Here is a 10,900-nt window from a genome sequence, read left to right on the forward strand (position 1 = left end):
TCCAGCCATGACCTAGGAGCTGCTCAAAATGTTACAGTTATGAGCTAGAGTCATTCCTACTGATTGGAGGCTCTCAAGATTTCAAAAGAGGGAGTAGCTCGTCTAAGGAGGAAGTAAAACTCCTTGCTCACTGTGTTTTACAGCCTTCCTTAGTAAAACTGCTGAATTGTAATTTGAAATATTCCACCCTTTCAAATAACTCGAGCACGGCGCTTGAAAAACAGGAAATGAGAGAGGCACACTTGTATTGTCAACTAAACATTCACAGACCTTGCACCCCAGAGCCAACCTTAAAAAAAAAAAAAAAATCAGACATGCCTTACGAATTCGTTTAAGAACAGAGACAAGCAGGGGTCACTACCAAGGGAACCATTGTGTCTCTGACAGTGTGGTGAAACCTTCGTGGCAATTATGAAATTAATGAAAGACAAATAATCATATTGTAAGAAAATTTGGATCGGGCCTCATGTTAGATGGGGGAAGATTCGGATAGATAGGGCAGAACTCGAAGGTTGGTAAGGAGAGCCCTTGGCCATGGTGAGGACTGGGCCCGCCTTTCCAAAGCTTAGCTCTCATAGCATCTATCCTCACTGAACTCAGGTACCCTGTCAAAGTCAGAGCTAAAAAACTGTCAAGCTTCCTATCATACAGACTTCTCATTCAATCAGCAATATAATCACCAAGCTGGAACGTTTTTATTGCCAGTTTTTAATTCAGTCATAAGAAAAGTTTAAGTCTTCCTTGCCAAGCCTCTCACTTGGCTGTCAGACCTGTGCCTCAGAATGTTGGAGCCACCGCTCAAGAACAGCAGCGGGAAGGACCGGAAGAGGAAGTAAGGGAAGTATCGAGTAAGGGTGGAGTTGGAGGGTGTCGGACACCGAAGTGTATTCTCTGTCATGTGGCACGTTGTTATCCAGCCCAGGGTCTTCCAGAAGATCCCACAGTCAGGCTGACAGACCAGCTTAGCTTCAGGCAGAGAAGATGTCCCAGGGTTCTGCAGGATCGCTTCAGATACCTTCAGGAATTGGTCAAAAAGATAGGAAGGAATAAAGGTTCCAGGGCTAGGCAGTTCCCCCCTCCCCTTCTGCAGCAGAAAGACTGTCCGTAGGCAGAACTTGACTTTGTAGGGAGGGCAGCACTAGAACTGCCTGAAGAAATAAACAGATAGCAAAGCAGTGGTGCCCACTTGATGCCAATGTTGTAGCTGGCACAGTTCTTGATTGGACTTTCCTGGGATCCTCCAGTGCCATAATGAAAGAGCTATGAATAGTGGGAATTACTATTCTGAAAGGGAAGGAACAGGGTATTTAGTTAATTCTTCAGTTGAGTGTGATGTTAAACGCAGATAGGGTGCCATTGACCTCATGGTCATGTTTGAGTGATAGATACCTTTCCGTAGTCTCAGGCATTTGAATACTAGGTGTTCAGTTTGTGGTTCTGTTTGGGAAGGATTAGGAGGTGTGGCTTTGCTGGAGAAAGTATGTCAATTGGGAGGGGGGTGGCTTTGAAGTTTCAGAAGCCATCTGCCATTTCCAGCTCCCTCTCTACCTACGGCTTGCAGGTTGAGATGTACCGCTCTCTGCTGCTCCTAACATCATGTCTGCCTGCTTGCCACACTTCCCTGCTGTGGCGGTGAAGGACTCCTTTCCCTGCTGAACTGTAAGCCAAAATAAAAGGACCTTCGGTTGCTTTTGTCTTGGTATTCGATCGCAATGATAGAAAGTAACTCCTAGGGCTGGGGATTTAGCTCAGTGGTAGAGCGCTTACCTAGGAAGTGCAAGGCCCTGGGTTCGGTCCCCAGCTCCGAAAAAAAGAACCAAAAAAAAAAAAAAAAAAAAGAAAGTAACTCCTAGAGTCGGTGACCTGGGGTGGAACATGTCCTTTGGAACAGCATGCATCATTTGTCCTGTGGTCATGTGACCAGTCCTGTCATCTGTGATTACTGCCACCACGTTTGTCTATTAACTACCTAGGACTGTTATCTTCATTTCAGAAATTGTGGCATCTTGTTGGGTATCTATTTATTTTATTCTACTTTGGCTTGGTTGTTCTTGAGACAGGATCTCACAGAGCCCAGGTTGGCCACCATGTGGGCAAGAATGACTTTGAACTTCGGATTCTCCTGCCTCCACTTTCCAAGTGCCGGGGTTTAGAATATGTGCCGTCATGCCTGGCTCCTATTTGATAATTATAACACAGAATCACCCTGATCCTATCATTTTTCTTCAGGAACAGATGTAGAAAACTCTCCACTCACCTCTCATTCCTATTAAAACACCTAAACCTAGAGGGTGGGCTACAAAAGTCACCATTACCCTATATCCTTCCTGGCATGTGGCCCAGCCACCGCATCATAGGATTCTGTAAGAGTTAGAGCTGCCCAGCTCCTCCACATTTTCATCTCAAGATAATTTCCAATGAAAATCATCCATTGATCTATAAAAGCCTATCAGATCAATGAAATACAAAAACTTGATTGCAAATTTCAACCCGAAACCAACCAGTAAAATGTATCCATTCATGTTTCAATCCTTTCCTTTCCTGAACCCACCAGCTTCTAATAATCATGGAGACCTTTTAATGGATGAGAAGTACAGAAGGGCAGGAGTCAATGACCAGGTTAACCCATAGCTGAGGAAGCACAGGCTGCCATATATATATATATATGAAAGACACATAAAGACAACATGCTCTAGATCCTTGATCACCAGAAAAGCACAAATTAAATTCAGGGTGGCTTAAAATAAAAACACTAACGGCACTACATACGGTATTTTTAAAAACACTTGGAACAATTGTATATCATTACTGGGAAAATAATATTGAATATTCACAGCTGGGTGGTGATGATGCATGCCTTTAATCCCAGCACTTGGGAGGCAGAAGCAGGCAGATCTCTGAGTTTGAAACCAGCCGGGTCTACAGTGTGAGCTCCGGGGCATCGAGGGCTACACAGACAAATCCCGCCTTCAACTCCCACCCCTGAAAAAGGAAAATTAACCTTGGGAAAAAAAATGTTATTTCTTTTAAAACGAACCGTATGCTAGCTGTGATCCAGCAATAACACAGAAGCTATCCCCCATGTTTATCGAAAGATCGGCATTCTGCACAACGGCTTCAGTCCTGGAGAATCCTCGGCACCGGTCAGAGGAGCCGTCTGGACTGGTTGGAACAGTCTTGCGGTGGAGTAATACTCAGCAATGCAAATGTGTGAAGTGCAAACACATCCAGGAACTTGGAACAGTGGCAAACACTGGCAGAGAGGCCATGCGGGAGCTCCGGGTAAGGAAAATTCTCCTCCGTATCTTTTCTTTTTCTTTTCTTTTCTTTTTTTTTTGTTTGTTTCTTGTTGTTGTTTTTATTTTTGTTTTTTGACAACAGGATATCTCTGTGTAGCCCTGGCTGTCCTGGAACTCACTCCATACAGCAGAGTGGCCTCAAACTCCCAGAGATCCCGACTACCTCTGCCTCTGAGTTCTGGGAGTAATGGCGTGGGCCACCACCCACTCAAAATGTCTGCATCTTAGTGAGGGTTTGATACACAGGCAGACATTTTCCAGAATCCCAAACTTACAACTCCCACATGTCAACAATACAACATTTCACACCAAAAGAAGAGCATAGGGGGTTGGGGATTTAGCTCAGTGGTAGAGCGCTTGCCTAGCAAGCTCAAGGTCCTGGGTTCAGTCCCCAGCTCCGAAAAAAAGAAAAAAGAAAGAAAAAAAAAAAAAAAGAAGAGCATAAATGTTGCCCTGATGGTTGACATAGATATTGAGGTGGATTGATGCCTATCAATTTTTTTTCTTCTCAGTGTTAGGAATTAAACCCAGGGCCTTAAACATACTTGCCAAATATTCTATTACATTACACTCAGCTGTATTTTTTTTAAACACTGTTGTGATTTGAACTCAGGCCCTCACACATACTAGACAAATATTATATCACTAAACTATAGCGCTCTGTCTCTCTCTCTGTCTCTCTGTGTGTGTGTGTGTGTGAGAGAGAGAGAGAGAGAGAGAGAGAGAGAGAGAGAGAGAACTTTTTTATGTGCATGTTCTGCCTACATGGCTATCTGTGCATCCCAGGTGTGCTTGGCACTAGAAAAGGGCACCAGATCACCCTGGAACTGGAGTTACAGACCATCATTGAATCACCACACAGGAGCTGGGAATTGAGCCTGGGTCTTCTGGAAGAAAAACTGATGCTTTGAGCCATCTCTCCTGTCCCAAGAACAGTCACATTTTAATGGTGACATCTACAGGAAGATGGGAGTCATATGGTTGTTCACTGTAAAATTCTCCCCAGTTGGTGCATATTTGAAAACCCTCACAATAGAGCGCTTGGGAGGGTAATCAATGTGCCTTTGTGACACGCAGACCCTCTCCAGTCATTTGTTAGATCTGAATGCTCCATTTCTTAATGCTATATTGTTAGCAGATTATAGAGAAGACAAAGGCTGGGGTTGGGAGACTCTCCTATCTGACTTCTTTTCTTTCAAACCTAGTCTTTTTATCTGCGTGGACAAAAGAAGCCAGCAATGGTTACTATGAAAGGGGGGGAGGTAGAGGAAAGGACCTGCGACCTTAAAAACAACAACCAAAGAAGCTCCTCCTGTAGACTATTGAATATCGAGAGCAGGCACTCACTCCAGACATTGCAGAATTGAGAAATTAATGAAACCTCAAGGCTGCATCCTCAGAGCCACTGAGGAATGATAATTACAGACAGTATTTCTGGAGCAGACACATAACCTTGGCTCCCAGGGTACCCCCTAAAGCACTCTAATAGTAGGCTATTTGTGGAAGGTTTTTCCACCTTTAATAACAGAGAAATAATGTTAGAAGGAAAGAAATCCCTTATTTAGCCACTGGGGTGTTATTATTGAGCCCCAGCTGAAGGCCCCCTTAAAAGCATCCATATGGTAAAAGAACATGTTTCCCTGTGAAATCAAAACTGAGTACATCTGAGGCTTCTGAACATCTTTTTTCTTGGGTCTTAAAATGGATCTGTGCATATTTGTGGAAAACATTTTTATGATGTGCTATCTTCCAAAGTGAATGGTTATTTATAATTCATAAAAGACCAGAGCACAGGAAAATTCTCCCCTTTTATTAGCCCTGTAAAGTTAGGCCAGCTGATCAGAACATATTACAGACATCAGCTTCCCCGTATGGTTGAAGTTTTTCTCTTCAGACTAAACTCGGAGAGTCAGTGCTACTGAGTCTGTTCCTCCAAAGCTCGCACGGTCCAAATCTCTTTTGATTAAATGTTAAATAAACAAAACATCACTCTCAGAGCCAATCTCTGAAGACACAAAAGGGGAAAATACTTGGAATACTAAACATACTTTTAAAATGTCACATAGCCGTTTGTAAGAATGATGGTATGTTTTAAATAGATTTTCTTTTCTGTTTCCAACGTTTGACTGGACTTCGGGTATGGTCACCACATCACTTCCTTTCAGAGACTTGAGTCAGAGCCCCTATGGCATGAGCAAGAATGACTTGAGCTGATGATTGAGGGCAGTGAGGACTTGGACACGCTACAGGGACCCTGGTGCCAAGGGTTCCCACCCAGCTGCACCTGGCCATCTCTCACAAGCTGTGATATCATCAAGAGTTATTTCCTTCAGAGTCCTGCTTCTTAGCTCAGCCAACTGGCACCATGTCCATCCCATTTGCTGGTGTGCCTCACAGCCGGCCACATACGAGAATTACACAGACATTTCAGAGATCTCGGTTAGACCTGAAAATAGCATGTCTTTGTTTTCTTTGAACTTCCCTGGCCTCTAATATTCCAGACGAGCCCTGCCAACTCTATTTTAGAATTATATGGAGATAGAAAAATCTTTCTTTCTTCATCTAGATCTTTAAATGCCTTAAAAATACGTGTTTGTTGCTGCCAAACATAGAAGGGCAGTTCTTTCATTCGGTGGGGTTCTCTGGAAAGAAACTGCTTTGCTGTCCATTCTATACCACACTCCTGCCCCACAACTGCCCACAATCAATGATTTTCAATCACTCACATTTAACAACGTCTTGCTGCACAGAGTAATTCTTTGATCTTGTAGGCTTTCTGGATAGCTGATACCGTAGAGCTAAAGTTAATGTCAAGGTTCCTTGTTTATGAGCAATTAAGAGTATCATCAATATTGCTTGACCTAGGAAAAGAGACTCAGTCAGGAGGCTACCATTTCAAACCACACCGAAGGCTTGCCTTAAATGGGTGTGTAAGCTTTCTGTTGTTGCAACAAATGCTTGGGATAATCAAATAATAGAGTAAAACAATGATTTGTTTGGGTTCCTGATTGTCAAGGTTTCGGAGCATGGTCATTTGCCTCCCTGTCTCTGGACTTTTGACAAGGCAGAACATGGTTGTGATGGCACATGGCAGAATATCCTCACTTCATGACCGGGATGAAACAGGAAGCCGATGAGGCCGTGGCACTAACGACTTCCTTCCAAGCATGCTCTTGGAAGATCAGGAGACCTTCCACTAGGTCCTACCTCTTGAAATTTCCATTGCCTGCCAATGACACCAAACTGTAGACAAGCCTTTAATGTATGGGCCTTTGAGGGGCATTGTAAATTCAAACTACAGCAGAGGGAAAGACTAACTTCAGAAGAATTCAATGTTTCTCTCCTCCTTACTAGTTATTAGCGTTTCAGCTTCCAGAGAACAGTGAAGATGCCAGAAGGCGTTGGTTCATCAAGTTGTAATGTCCAAGCAGCTCTTGGGTGAGCTTTCGACATCTTGAGCTGTCGACCTCAGATCAGAATGGAGAGCTTATGCCAACTGCCCCATGTGGTACCATTAGTAGGACTGGGAAATGCAGTATTTATTCAGAGGGCCATAATAACATCATCATGAAGTCACCTGTCCACCCCTAAGTGGTTTGCATTTTATAAGGTCCATTGAAAGAAAGGCATACCAGAATGAGTGCATGAATCTATTTTCTTTTCCACCCTTACTGTTACTAAGCATAGCTACCTAAGTATTGTTTGCTTTAAAAGGGGTGTGTGTGTGTGTGTGTGTGTGTGTGTGTGTGTGTGTGTGACAAAACCAAGAGGACAATGTGCTGTTATCCCATTTGGGGGTAGACCCTACCCAAATTTATTTCTCTATTACAAATATGAAATCTGTCAAGATCCTCTTCATCAGTGATCATTCAAAACATTAAATCAATGGATGCCATACATGTTGACAAAACGTCTACCAGAATCTCACAGCTGTCCAGTTTATCTATCTATTCACAGTCCAAACATTCCCAAGGTAGAGACAATGAGTCTCTGTGACCCTTGCCCTTCAGGAGTCACATTGAAGGTGTTCTATTCCATGTGCCCGTGCCCTGGCCTGATCACAGGTATCATTCTCTTGATCCTGCACCAGGGCAAGAAGATAGGAGATGTAAGCCTCAGATAATACCTCCTGAACTTCATGAACACTTCATGAACTTTGTCTACCTCCTCTTCTGGGTTTCTGCCACCTACTCTGTCTGTTAAAACCTGGTACATGGTCAGTCAACAGAAAAACTAATGTTTTACTACACTGGAAAAGCATCCCAGGATCCAGGAAGGGTAAAATGTCAACTGTTCACTTTGTGTTTCTGAAATTTAAGCCAGCATTGGCAAGCACACCACGTTTGATTTTCTTTTCTCCTTTGTAGGATGCTGACCCTCTCCTCTTCCTAGGCCAGTGCTCACAGCTCATGTGACTAATTCTCTCCATCTACACACCAGTCCAATTATCCTTCTGATCTCCAGAGACAAGCCAGGCGTTGGCCTTTCTTCAAGAGACCCTAAACATGGCTTTCTTACTCAGCATCCACTGAGCTAAATGCTCTGAAAGACAAGATTTGGGTGGGCAAATCAGATGACTTTTTATTTTTCCCATCCTAATTAAGCGCTATACCACTGAACTGTGCTCTTAGCTTCTTTTTTAAAAAACTTTACTTTGAGACAAGGTTTTGCCATGCTGCCTAGTTTGTCCCACTCCAAAGCATAAGTGGGACTTGAACTTGCTCTCTTTCTCCCTCAGCCTTCCAAGCACTTGAGACTTCAGGCCTGTGTTGTAAGGCCTGGCTGAGAACTGAATTGGAAAGAAATCTGGGTGAAGAGAAGGCTGTCAAGAAGGAGCCAGGTGTAGTGACTCACGCCTGTAATCGAGGAACCTTGGAAGCTGAACCAAGAGGATAATCGCAAGTTCTAGACCAATCTCGGCAACATAGTAAGTCTTGGGCCAACCTGGGCAACAGATCAAGATCACAGTTAAAAATAAATTAAATTGAATGTAAAATAAAGTATAGACAATGCCAAGAAGAAACCCAAAGCATCCCTCTTGCATGGGGCTCTCACTAAGGCCATGGTCTGATTATTAAGCTTCATAAGTAGGCCAGACAAGCTCCAGTGGCCAGGAACTCTTGAGGAAGTTTCCATCCCCCAGGACAAGGACAAGCTTCCTGGTTTATTGGGAGCAGCTCTCCTAGGCTGGGCTACAGGTATGCAAATGCTACAGGTGGATTAAGATACAGATCCGCCCAGCTTGAGAGGCCTGTGCTAGGCTCTGAGGCCCTGGGGCAGCCACCTGTGGAAGGCAGGCCACTCACCCCCACCTTAATTGGTAATAGTTCTTCCAGAGGCTGGCTGAAGGCAGAACCCCCTTATTTGCTCAGAAGCATACCTTCCTGTGTATCACCATATTCTCTCACTGTTAGCTGCTCACTTGTGCTCAAAATCCTCAGCCCCCCATCCCTTCTTGATCAGCACAGAAGACAGACAATTCCAGCCGTTCTTACCTGCTCTTGACTTTGGCCATCCTTGGCTGTGGTTTCCCCAAGCTTCTCCATCCTTGGTCCTGTTTAGCCACTTAGGTCTTGTAGACACATGATGCCAGCCACTTTACATAATTTAAATTTTTTTTAAGTGGCGCCTGGGAACCCCAGGGCTCCTGGCCTCATCGCAGGTCTGGGGACCCTCGAACAAGCCCTGGAATCTCAGACTGCACTTTCTCACCTACAGAGTGGTGTCCCTGCGCTTCCCTGAAGCCCAGCACCGCCCAGAGCCCAGCGCTGGCCAGCATGGGATAAGCACAGTCAACTTCCCCAAGTTCTGCCTCCTCAAGAAGCCACGCCCAGTGTCAGGGCACACACCGACCCACGCTAGTGGACATATTTTTTTTTTTTTTTTTGGTTCTTTTTTTCGGAGCTGGGGACCGAACCCAGGGCCTTGCGCTTCCTAGGTAAGCGCTCTACCACTGAGCTAAATCCCCAGCCCCGGACATATTTTTTTAAACAGATAAAATTAGTGTTTTGCATCCGCATTTATGGAAAACGATTTCTCATACTATATAATTCACCACGTATGCATGACACGTCTCAAAAAGGGGATAGAGGGGGTTGGGGATTTAGCTCAGTGGTAGAGCGCTTGCCTAGGAAGTGCAAGGCCCTGGGTTCGGTCCCCAGCTCCGGAAAAAAAAAAAAAGAACCAAAAAAAAAAAAAGGGGGGGGGAGGGCAGAGGAGATGGGAGAGAGAATAAGAACCTGTTATAATTAGTACTTCTTCCGGATTTTCTTCCAAAACCCACTAATCTGCCTTCTGTCTCTGTGAATTTGCCCATTGGCCACTTCATATAAATAGAATCATAGAAGGCGTGGCCTTCTGGGTCTGGTTTCCTTCACTTAGCACAATGTTTTCAAAGTGTATCCATGTTATGGAATAAATTACAATAAAATTATTTTATTTAGCCCAATCTATCCCAAATATTATTGTTTCATGTAGTCAAAATAGGAAAAAGAATGATTAATGACGTGTTTCGCTTTTTTTATATTACGTTTTTGAAGGTCCCTGTGTATTTTAGACTTCAGCCAGCTACATTTCAAGTGTTCGGGGACCACACGTGACTTGCAGCTACTATGCCGGCTAGCATAGCCCTAGCCAGAGCCCTTTGTGTTGTTTGATAGTCTCGTTGTTTGGTTTAGTGTACTTGAGTTTTTTTTTTTTTTTTTTTTTTTTTTTTTTTTTGTGAGACTATGCCATTTGCTATGTAGACAACTCGGGCCTCAAATTGTATAGCAGTCTTTCTGCATCCAGAGTCATGGGATTACGGGCGTGTGCCACCCCCTCCTCGTCTGGTCCCTCCACAGGCTGTTCTGCCTGCTGATCTTTCATTTATCTCAGCCTGGGCTGAGCTGAGTCCTTTGAGTAGGCTTTGGTGGGCAAGAGGGATGATATTTTATTTTTCCAGACCTGTGGATTGATCCCATGCCCCCCCCCGCCCCAACACACACACACACACACACACACACACACACACACACACTAAGTGCTATACCACTGAGCCATGTCCTTAACTCCTTTTTAAAAATCTATTTTGAGACAAGGCTTTGCTGAGCTACATAGCCTCATCTTGAGCTAACCCTGTCGCTATCCTTCTCCCTCTGTCTTCCAAACGCTTGGGATTTTAGGTCTGTACCATGAGGCCTAGCTGAAAGCATAATTGTTAAGGCAGCTGTAATCATAGAACCTTGGAAGTGGAGGCAGGAGAACATCTTTCTCCAAGCCTCACTCCACGCCTGGGTATCATTTCCTCTCCCTAGGCACCTACTCACACCAATATGGGTGGGTGACTTAGGGATCCTAAGGCTGGGACCACTCTGCTGTTTTGCTAAATGCCCTTGTGCCCTGCAGAGGGTCCTAAGCTTGCAGTCTGGCCTTGACTATTCTAATCACACATCTTGGTTGTTACCTTGACTACATCTGCAATGAGCTAAAGCTCAAGCTTGCAGAGCCTGCTTGGGGTAGATTTTCTTGACCTGGTGTTCGAGGGGGCAAGATCCACCTTAAATATGGGCTACAACTTCTATGGCCAGCCCCCATATAGGATACGGAGTAAGGAAGCTCTT

At 44.4% G+C, this 10,900-nt stretch overlaps 1 long non-coding RNA gene across 2 annotated transcripts; it reads right to left on the reverse strand.

The window, feature by feature from the left end:
• Window positions 1–464: 464 nt before the first annotated feature.
• Window positions 465–9,078, reverse strand: LOC120100700 (uncharacterized). Of its 2 annotated transcripts, XR_005500617.2 has the most exons (3): window positions 8,795–9,059; window positions 8,154–8,243; window positions 465–1,015 (listed from the first exon to the last, which is right to left on the reverse strand). It is a non-coding gene; the product is annotated as an uncharacterized LOC120100700 (long non-coding RNA). The 2 variants fall into 2 exon arrangements; XR_010063742.1 differs by lacking the exon at window positions 465–1,015 and having other exon boundaries at window positions 7,083–8,243; window positions 8,795–9,078.
• Window positions 9,079–10,900: the final 1,822 nt, after the last annotated feature.

This window comes from Rattus norvegicus, chromosome 2, assembly GCF_036323735.1.
Source record: "Rattus norvegicus strain BN/NHsdMcwi chromosome 2, GRCr8, whole genome shotgun sequence".
Lineage (NCBI taxonomy): Eukaryota > Metazoa > Chordata > Mammalia > Rodentia > Muridae > Rattus > Rattus norvegicus.